This window comes from Mandrillus leucophaeus, unplaced genomic scaffold (genome assembly GCF_000951045.1).
Source record: "Mandrillus leucophaeus isolate KB7577 unplaced genomic scaffold, Mleu.le_1.0 Scaffold154, whole genome shotgun sequence".
NCBI classification, from domain to species: Eukaryota; Metazoa; Chordata; class Mammalia; order Primates; family Cercopithecidae; genus Mandrillus; species Mandrillus leucophaeus.
In genome coordinates this window covers 1,887,660-1,898,811 of record NW_012101521.1, presented here as the reverse complement: position 1 = coordinate 1,898,811, position 11,152 = coordinate 1,887,660, and the positions used below count along the sequence as shown (strand labels likewise).

Here is an 11,152-nt window from a genome sequence, read left to right as displayed (position 1 = left end):
AAAAAAAAGCAGAATTAGGATTGTGGTATAATTTTATCTACATAACACGCACATGTACACATGTGGGTATGCACATGTATTTATATAAAAGCAGGGAAAGCACTAGAAGAACACACTGGTATGTTCTCCTGTATAAAATGCAAAATAATTACATGTTTGTAAATGCAAATAGTATCCCTCAGAGGAAGTATACCAAATTCATAAGAGTTGTAACTTCAGGGGGGACCAAGAAGGAGCAAGGAATTGGGAGCAGTAGGCAAGGGAAACTTCAGCATTTTTTGTGATGTTTTAATTTATTATTTTCAAAGGTGTTTAAATACTCCTGGAACAATATGCAGAAAGTTACCGCGACCGCTTCACTCTCCTATCCCTCAACCCCTTGGTTTTCTTTAGTTAAGACAGCCGTTATAACAAATTTCTTATTCATCTTTTCAGGAATACGGTTTGCATTTGCAAATATTTGAAAATAGCTTAACTTTTAAGTTTTAAGGAGTAAGTTTAACTTTTAAAAAATAAGTATTAGTATGTTATTTGTGATATTAAAATGGTTTTTAAAGCCGGGCATGGTGGCTCACACCTTTAATCTCAGCTATTTGGGAGAATGAGGTGGGAGGATTATTTGAGACCAGAATTTCAAGACCACCCTGGGCAACATAGTAAGAGCTTGTCTTAAAAAAAATTTTAAATAAAAGAAAAATTTTATTCACATTAAATATTATTTTTCAAGAATGTAGAATGTTCAACACCAGAAAGTATTTTAATAGAATTCATTCTATTAGCAAAGTAAAGGAGAAGAATGACACCATGATTGCAACAGATGCAGAAAAAGCATTTGACAGAAGTCGAACATCCATTTATGTTAAAACTCCTAGAAAACTGGGATATAAGAAAACTTTAGGCTGGGCACGGTAGCTCACACCTGTCATCCCAGCACTTTGGGAGCCCAAGGTGGGTGGATCACCTGAGGCCAGGAGTTCGAGACCAGCCTGGCCAACATGGTGAAACCTCATTTCTACTAAAAATACAACAACAACAACAACAAAATTAATTGGGCATGGAGGTGGGTGCCTGTAATCTCAGCTACTCAGGAGGCTGAGGCAGGAGAATTGCTTGAACCTGGGTGGCAGAGGCTTCAGTGAGCCCAGATCACACTATTGCACTCCAGCCTGGGCAACAAGAACAAAACTCCATCTCAATAAAAAAAGAAAGAAAGAAAAAAAAAGAAAGAAAACATTAAAAATTGGATAAAAAGTATCTGTCAAAACCTACCATGCTACAGGTTAATATTCTTCATAAGCATAGACACATGCATCATTAACAAAATAATAACTAATCAAGTCAAGCAACATTAGGAAACATAACATGTCTGTATAATGAAGAATTTAGCTTGTCTTTATCCGCAGTTCTAAACCCCCAAACCTTTAGAATTTCCTGAATAATAAGTGTGTCTTTATTATTTGTGCATTTATGGTAGACCCCTCAAGCCCTACTTGATAGTTTGTGCTAATGAGATAACTCAGGATGGAGGTTGGCCACACCAGAAAGACCAATCATGTGATTAGAGAGTTGAGACTTTGAGCTAAATGGTATCATCTGCAGGGAAGGGAGGGGGACTGCAGATTGAGTTCAATGGTATAGCTGGTAATTCAGTCAATCATATCTACATAATGAAACCACAATAAAAATTCTGGACACTGAAGCTTGGGTAAGCTTTCCTGGTTGGCCATACTTTTAGAGTATTGTCACACTTTGATGCCCAGAGATCAATGTGTCCTTTATGTTTCAAGCCCCCTCAAACTTTGTTCTATGTGTGTCTTCTTTTGGCTGGTTCCAATTTTTATGCTTTGCTGTAATAAAACTGTAATTGTAAGTATATTGCTTTCCTGAGTTCTGTGACTCATTTTTCTGAATGAAACCTGAGGAAGTCTTCCGGGATGCTCAAACTTGTCACCAGCTAGTATGAAATGAGGATGGCCCTAGGTACCCCTAGAGTTGCTGCTGGTATCTGAAGTGAGGGCAGTCTTGTGGAGAGCTCTGCTCTCTTATTTGCAGCTTGGCACTCATTGCAACATCCTATGGCCAAGTGGAGCTTATCTCAGGAAAGCAAGGTTGGTTCAACATTTGAAAATTAATTATTGTAGTTTACCTTATTGACAGAATTTCTTTTAAAAACCCCTATGATCCCTTTGGACTTTCTGAGCAGTACCATGGTGATTGGCAAGAACAAGCGCGTTATGAAAGGTGGCAAAAAGGGAGCCAAGAAGAAAGTGGTTGATCTATTTTCTAAGGAAGATTTGTACAATGTGAGAAAGCACCTGCTATGTTCAATATAAGAAATATAGGAAAGACGCTAGTCACCAGGACCCAAGGAACCAAAATTGCATCCGATGGCCTCAAGGGTCCTGTGTTTGAAGTGAGTTTTGCTGATTTGCAGAACGGTGAAGTTGCATTAGAAAATTCAAACTGATTATAGAAGATGTTCAGGGCAAAAGCTGCCTGACTAACTTCCATGGCATGGATCTTATCCGTGACAAAATATGTTCCATGGTGAAAAAATGGCAGACAGTGATTGAAGCTCATGTTGATGTCAAGACTACCAATGGTTACTTGCTTTGTCTGTTCTGTGTTGGTTTTACTAAAAAATGCAACAATCAAATATGGAAGATTTCTTATGCTTAGCATCAACAGATCCACTAAATCTGGAAGATCATAGAAATCATGGCCTGAGAGGTGCAGACAAATGACCTGAAAGAAGTGGTCAATAAATTGACTCCAGACAGCGTTAGAAAAGACATAGAAAAGGTTTGCCAATCTATTTATCCTCTCCATGATGTTTTCATTAGAAAAGTAAAAATGCTGGCTGGGCGCAGTGGCTCACACCTGTAATCTCAACACTTTGGGAGGCCGAGGCAGGTGAATCACGAGGGTCAAGAGATCGAGACCATCCTGGCCAACATGATGAAACCATCTCTACTAAAAATACAAAAATTAGCCAGGCATGGTGGCACATGCCTGTAGTCCCAGCTACTCGGGAGGCTGAGGCAGGAGACTTACTTGAACCCGGGAGGCAGAGGTTGCAGTGAGCCAAGATTGTGCCACTGAACTGCAACCTGGTGACAGAGCAAGACTCTGTCTAAAAAAAAAAAAAAAAAAGAGTAAAGTAAAAATGCTGAAGAAGCCCAAATATGAATTGGGAAAACTCATGGAGCTTCATGGTGAAGGAAGTAGTTCTGGAAAAGCCACTGGGGACGAGATAGGTGCTAAAAGATGAGCAAGCTGATGGATATGAACCACCAGTCCAGTCCAAGAATCTGTTTAAAGTTTGGACTTATAATAAGTGGGAAATAAAAAGTCCTATTTGTGAAAAAAGAATTTGACAAAATTCAACACCCATTCATGATTAACAACTCTCAGCAAACTAGGAATGGAAGGGAAATGACAACTTGATAAAAAAAACTATGATATGCATTATGAGAAAGTTTCTGAAAGTGTAGTAAGACAATTGTTTTGTGAAACTTTTGTTTTACTTTGTGTTTGTGTGTGTGTGTGTGTTGCAGTGGGTCCTAGAGAAGTTTTCAGAGTAGATAAATGCACAAGAATGTTCCTTGCAACATTTTGTGAAAAATTTAAGGCAGCATTCGTGAAAAGGAAAATGCACACACAAATTCATACAGCAGGCCGGGTGCGGTGGCTCACGCCTGTAATCCCAGCACTTTGGGAGGCTGAGGTGGGCGGATCGTCTGAGGTCAGGAGTTCGAGACCAGCCTGACCAACATGGAGAAACCCCATCTCTACTAAAAATACAAAATTAGCCGGACATGGTGGCGCATGGCTGTAATCCCAGCTACTCAGGAGGCTGAGGCAGGACAATTGCTTGAACCCGGAGGCAGAGGTTGCGGTGACCTGAGATCATGTCATTTGTACTCCAGCCTGGGCAACAAGAGCGAAACTCCGTCTTAAAAAAAAAAAATTCATACAACACAATATGATGTAGTAGTTAAAGTGTATGAGCCAGAGTTAAATGCATCAAGATGGATAAATCTCCAAAACACAATGTTGAGTTAGAAGAGCAAATTGCAGATTGATGTTTGTAACATCATATTTTGTGTGTGTGTGTGATAGGGTCTTGCTCTGTTGCCTAGGCTGGAGTGCAGTGACATGATCTTGGCTCACTGCAGCCTCAACCTTCTGGGCTCACCTCAGCCTCCCGAGTAGCTGGAACTATAGGCACGTGCTACCACGCCTGGGTAATTTTTTGATCTTATGTAGAGATGGGATTTTGCTGTGTTGCTCAGACTGGCCTTAAGCTCCTAGGCTCAAGCCATCCTCCTGCCTCTGCCTCCAAAAGTGTTGGGATTATAGGCATGAGCCACTGCATCTGGCTGTATAATCCACTAGGGGAAAATGTATATATTAATATATATTTATAGGAAAAATCTTTCATGGGGATGATCAATACAAATTCAGTGTGGTGGTTCTTTCTGAGGAGGAAGGAAGGAGGAAAGGAGAATGAGATTTGGGAGGAGCACAAGAAGGGGCTTTAACAATATTTGTAATATTTTACTCCTTTAAAAATAACCAAAGCAAAATGTTAAGATCTGATAAAGTTGAGTGATGGGTACATAAAGATTTGTTCTACTTTTCTTTAGGAATGTTTGAAATATGAGATTATAAATTATAAGAAGGCAATTTGACACAGTAAAAGTAACCCTTTGTTTTTGAAAGTTTGAGTTGTGAGTTTCCAACACAGCTTGAGCTACTTGGAGTTTTGCAAGTGCAGCTGCTTCAAGTGTGTTTCGAGAGGTTCCTGGTAGTCCCCGACGTGGGCAACAAGAGAGAGGGGCAGAGAAAATGCCCAGGTTTCCCAGTTCTTCCCTCTGATCTGCTTGACCTTTCCCAGCTTTATATATTGGCCTCTGTATTTGGAAGCTATTATAAAAGATCCTAGGACTGAAATAACTTTGTAAACCACTGCCCTAGGCTACCCCAAATAAAAGTTGGGAAGTTTTGCTCTGGGAAATATGGAGTTAAACCCGAGTCACAAATTCTAGGGAATAAGTTTGCCTAGAATATTATTTCCCTAGAATAAATTAAAGGGAATAGCCCTCCAAATGGGTTTATCACATTGGATGATTTAATTTGGTTGGTTGACACATACACATGAGTAATTCTATCTGTCCAGAAAGCAGAGCCACACACACGTGTTAGAAGATGATGAATGTGTTCCAAGAACAAATCGAAATCACCTTGAACTGATCCAATAAAGTGCTGCTAACATCTATTTAGCATTTGAACAGACGATGAACTTCCTGCTTACGGTGCAAGTAGGTAGAGCTAGACATGAGCCTGCTGTTTGTGAAGCCTGGGGAAAAGCTTGCTTTTATACACTGGGGAAAGTGAATTAATTAGAACCTCTTCCCAAAGCCATCACCCGTTTCCACCACTGCCTTCCACTGGGTCACCCTGCACTTGTTCCACCTCATGACCTTTATCTGGATGCCTCCAGTCATTCCATGTTCTCTAGGAGCTTTGGAATAGCTTTGGCTAGGCATGGAAACTAGGTGTGAGAGCCTGTATGTCTCCCAGATGGGAAAACAGAAAGGAGAAGCGTGGCCAGATTCCAATAAGAGATTTGAGAGAATCAACCCTCTATAAAACCTGGAATAGAATTCAACACCTAAGTGAACTAGATCTTGTTTTGACAACACACGTCATTTCCCACCTCCATGAGCCTTTCTTGGTGGTAACAGATTATGACCAGTAATAGGTTTCCATTTCTGCACCCAGTTGGGGGTGATATTAAGATTACTTAACAATCTGTACACCATGGTGCCAACCATCAGAACGGATGCTGGCTATAAAAAACAGACATGGCCATGTCATTACTTCCTGATTCATACACCAGCCCCAGTCTGAGTGATACAGAAATCTAATCTTTAAGAAATTTCTGGTGGGTTGCGTCTGAGTCCAGGAGCAGCTATACCTTAAAGCTTCCAGCTATAATGGAGAAGCTTCCTCCTGTTCTGAATCTACTTTTAAAAAATGTTCCCAACAGAGGGGAGGTGAACTACCTGTCAGCTACTTCTAAATGCTGAGAAGTCAACTGGAAGGCTATTCATTTATTCAACATGTAATTATTGAGCATATACTATGCTAAGCCCACTGAACATACGGCAGTGATTGTATACCAGCAGCCTCTGCGTTAAATCCAACACAAAGATATGCTTAGTGTGACCTGCACGGAGTTTTAAAAATTGCCAACATTCAAAAATTAGGAGACACCATATAAAAATCTAGATTTTCAGCTTCTCTTGGAAAACAGCAATATCTGGTCACCCTGGGTCAGATTTCTGCAAAACAGCAAATTGGCTGGTGTGTGGTTTGCGGCAGTACTCACCCAGTCCCTCTTGCCCTCCAGCTTCAGTGATCATTGTCACTTGCCATTCTCATCCTCTTTGCACTGTGTATGAGTACGTGTATGAGTGTGTGTGTGTTTGTGTGTGTGTGTGTGAATGTTTATAGTAAGGAAATATTTCTCTGCTTCCACGTCTCTGTCAAAAGGGGAAAAACAAAAGCCAGACCAAGAGGGCAGAATGATTTTTATTAGTCTTGGCCCCGTCTCTTGTTTCTGTTACCTGTCATGTTCCAAAGACACTTGAGTTTGCAGCTCCTGGAACACCATGATGCCAAAAAAAAAAAAAAAAAAAAAAAAGAGTCTGCCTCAGGGAGTTTGCAGTTTGCAGGAGAAAGGATTAAACTTGACAACCTACAATAATCCCTCGCCCAGGACCCGGTAGCAGTCAGAGGGAAGGAAGAAACTGCAAGTACAAAGTCTTATCTGTGTGAATAAGCTTGGCTTCAAGCATGGCAAAAGGCCCGTTGTGGCTGGGACAGACGAGAGGGAGCGTGGAGGGAGAGGAATTTGGAGAGCCAACTCAGACCTTTTAAGTCATGGTAAGGAACTTGGGTTTTATTCTAAGTGGCATGACGTAGATTCTGCTCACCCCTCCTTAACAAGGCTTGGATCTTGTTACTTCATGTAGCTACGGTAACAGCAATGGCAGGAGAGAGGAGAGGCAGGTGAGGTTTGCATCTACCTAAACTATTAGTATCGCTCAGGTGTCCAGCAGTGGGGAGATGGTGTGCTCCCACATTGGGTGTTTTGAAGAGGGCTTGCTATTTATTCACTTATTTATTTATTTTTAGAGATCAGGTCTCGCTCTGCCACCCAGGCTGGAATGCAGTGGTGCAATTATGGCCCACTGCAGCCTTCAACTCCTGGCCTCAAGTGATTCTTCAGCCTCAGCCTCCTGAGTAGCTGGGACCACAGGTGTGTGCTATCATACCTGGCTAATTTTTAAAATTTTTTGTAGAAATGGAGTCTTGCTATGTTGCCCAGGCTGGTCTTGAACTCCTAGACTCAAGTGATCCTCCTGCCTGTCCTCCCAAAGTGTTGGGATTATAGGCGTGAACCACCGCACCCAGCCTGAAGAGAGTTTAATAAAGGAATTGAGCAGGGTTGAAGAAAACTCCAAGGAGGATATGGTACCCCAGACTAGTAACAGACTAGTAACAGGGGAAGACTAGGAACAGGGGAGATGTTATCCCCTTGGGCCTGAATGGGCAAAGGAAGGCTACCAGAACCTGGAGAGACCCATATTGTTTAGAGAGGGCTAGATTATTCTCATAAAGCACATAGTCAGCTTGTGATGACTCCACAAAGAGAAAGCCAGGAGAAATGACCTCACTCTCCTCCCACCTTTTTATTTCCTGCCAGGACTGCCTATAGGGTACACCTCTCTCTGAAAGCCAGAGAGAGGGCACTCATTGATGGGGTCTACACAGTTAGCCTCCAGGAACCTAGGACAGAGAGGAGGTGGCCATAGAGTGGCTTTTGGAAGGGCATGAGATACTCTATTCACCATCCAGGACACAGGACAAGAAAATAGCATCCATATTTGTAGTAGTAGGGATAAGATTCAGGTGTGGTGTCTGTAGATAATATTATCCAATTCCTCCAACTTCTGGGGAAAATAACCTCCCGGTTTCAGGAAGCCCAGGGGCCAAAGCAAGGAGAGCCTTTGGGATCTGGCAAAGGATCTGAATAGAGAAGCTATTCAGATGCCAACTCAGGGCTGCCAAGATGGTGCAAGAAGCACCTTCGATTGGTAGGGTGTCCCTCGAGAGATGTTCCTCATCTGCTATTACTGGAATTTGCAACTCCTGTAAAAAGCTGCCTGGGGCATGAGTCACCCAGTCGCTGTCCAAACCACTGCCTCTGCAGCACACCATCCCATTCCCCGATTCTCCTCTCTCTTTCTGCAGCTGCAATCCGAGAGGCATTTGTTCCCTCCAGGGAGGGGCCCCAGGACCTGAAGCCAGCATCCTTTCCTGGCCAGCTGCCTTTGCACACTGCAGGTAGTCGGAGTTTTCTGGGTTCCAGGGAGAAAGAAGCCTGTCTGAAGAGCCCAGACAGTACGTCTCCTCATCACCTGGTACATACCTAGCGGGAAAAGGTGAGCACCAATAGGCCGTAACTGGGAGTCACCTGGATCAATGTTACAAGCTCAAGCATGATAAATGAATTTAGGACAGCTCCATGGAGCTAAGTTTTCTTTGCATTTCTTTTTTTTGTTGTTTTGTTTCAGCCTAAGACAGCATCCAATTCTTTGCATTTCTTAATAATTACTTTGATCTGAATGCACCTGCTAGTTTTGCAGAAGCCTCAATCAGATGCATTAGGGGTTAGTTCAGTTTTTTGGTTTGTTTTTCTTGCAAGCTTCCTTTTCGTTCTCTTTTTGTCTGTATTTTTCTCCTCCCTTACACCTGTCTAAGGTAGTTATGTATCATCCCTGCCAGATTCTATCTAGTTGTGTCAGCAGTGGAGTGGGAGGGTGTTCAGGTCATGATGTGACTGTTATAAATTCAACCTACTGGCTGACACACATGACCTACCTAGAACTGAGAGGCTGTGTACTCAATGTTCCTCCGAGTCTTTTGCTGGCAAAGTCATCATGATTTCTGTTAACCCAAGAGGCACTGTTCAGAATTTTTGCCTTTACAAACTCTCACTTCACTTGGTGGAAGAAAACAAGGAGCTTTAGGCTCAAATGTAGGTTTGAATCCCTGTTTTACCCATCACTGGCTATGCAGCCTTAGACACGGGTCACTGAAGCTCTCTGAGCCTCCGTTGTCCATCTGTAACAATCGGCTTATTACCAACCTCACAGTATTGTCGTAGCAATCAAATGAGATAATATAAGCAAACCACTTACACACGGTCTGACCTGGGAGCAGCCAACAATTTTAGTTTCCTCTGGTGCTCAGCCTCCTTAGCCACCAAAGCACACCCATTTTAACCATTTTTATTCAAGCTACTGACTCCAGGATCTTGCTTGACCGCAAGAAGAGTTAGCATGAACATGAAGAACTGTATCGTTATTCACAGCTTCTATTACTCCTTGTAGCTCCCTTGACCCAGGCAACACAGCGCCCTCACCAAACCTTCTGCCAGGTTGTGTCATATGAAGAGCGTGATGTGTGATGCGCATGTTGATTTGGGAGGTGGTAGATTCAGAGCAATGAGCTGGAAATGCAGGAGGTGGGTGGGCAGAGGTCATGGAATGTAAGGGTGTGCCAGGGACTCAGGGGACTGGAGAGGGTCTGTGAAAAACTGTGGGACTGCTGAGAATCCTAGGGAATGAAATTTAAGCCTCCCTAATGGGACCATGCAGGGGATATTGGACAGGTTTGCCTGGCACACAAGAGGCCCTCAATTAATATTGGTGAATGAATACATTTGGAGGATTGGTGAATGGGCAAACCATTGGTGGTCTCAGGGGACTTAGAAGAATTGGGTTCCTGCTCAAATGCCCCTTATCAGAGAAGCATTCTTTGACATGCGCAACAGCACTCCATCAGGCCTTTCTCACAGTGCTTATTATCATATTGCATATTTATTATTTATTTATTTTTTCTTGAGACAGAGTCTTGCTCTGTCATCCAGGCTGGAGTGCAATGGCATGATCTCAGCTCAGGGCAACTGCTGCCTCCTAGGTTCAAGTGATTCTCCTGTCTCAGCCTCCCCAGTAGCTGGGATATAGGCACACGCCACCATGCCTGGCTTATTTTTGTATTTTTAGTAGCGATGGGGTTTTGCCATATTGGCCAGGCTGGTCTCAAACTCCTGACCTCAGGTGATCCACCCGCCTTGGCCTCCGAAACTGTTGGGATTACAGGTGTGAGTCACCACGCCCAGCCATATTGCATATTTATTATACACTTATTTGTTTACTGTTTGTCATATCCACTAGCGTATAAGCCCTATGAGGGCAGGGATGTGGTCTCTTTGGGTCTCTCCTGTATCTTCAGGGACTAGAGTAAAGCTTGGCGCTGAGACACAGTAAATTTGTTTGTTTATTTATTTATTTATTTTGAGAGAGGGTTTCACTCTGTAACCCAGGCTAGAGTGCAGTGGTGCGCTGATTGCTTACTCTAGCCTCTACCTCCCTAGGCTCAAGTGATCCTCTTACCTCAGCCTCCTGAGTAGCTGGAAGGCTACTTGGCATCCCAGCTAATAAAAAAATTAGCAGGGCTAATATTTGTAGAGCTGGGGTTTCACCACATTGCCCAGGCTGGTCTTAAACTCCTGGGCTCAAGTAATCCACCTGCCTTGGCCTCCCAGAGTGCTAGGCTTACAGGCGGGAGCCACCATGCCCAACCTTCGGTAAGTGTATTTAAGTAAGTGATTGCAGATGGGAGAGCTCTTACAGAGGTGGGTGGGAATGAGAGCGCCTGGGAGAAAGACTTGCAGTGCTTCTCAAACTTCAGTTGCCTGAGACTCACCTGTGGTTGGGTTGAAACTCCTGACCTACTCAATCAGAATCTGAATCAGGAACATGGAGGCCTGCATTTATCAGCTGCTCTGGTAGTTCGAATGCAGATGTTTTGAGGACCACATTAAGAAATACTTGCCTCACCGGGCGCAGTAGCTCATGTCTGTAATCCCAGCACTTTGGGAGGCCGAGGTGGGCGGATCACGAGGTCAGGAGATCGAGACCATCCTGGCTAACACAGTGAAGCCCTGTCTCTACTAAAAATACAAAAAATTAACAGGGCATGGTGACGGGCACCTGTAGTCCCAGCTACTCGG

The 11,152-nt window shown here is 43.2% G+C and overlaps 1 pseudogene; it reads left to right on the top strand.

Annotated features, from left to right (window-relative positions):
- Window positions 1–2,204: 2,204 nt before the first annotated feature.
- LOC105536067 lies at window positions 2,205–2,841 on the top strand (annotated as a pseudogene).
- The last annotated feature ends 8,311 nt before the right edge of the window (window positions 2,842–11,152 follow it).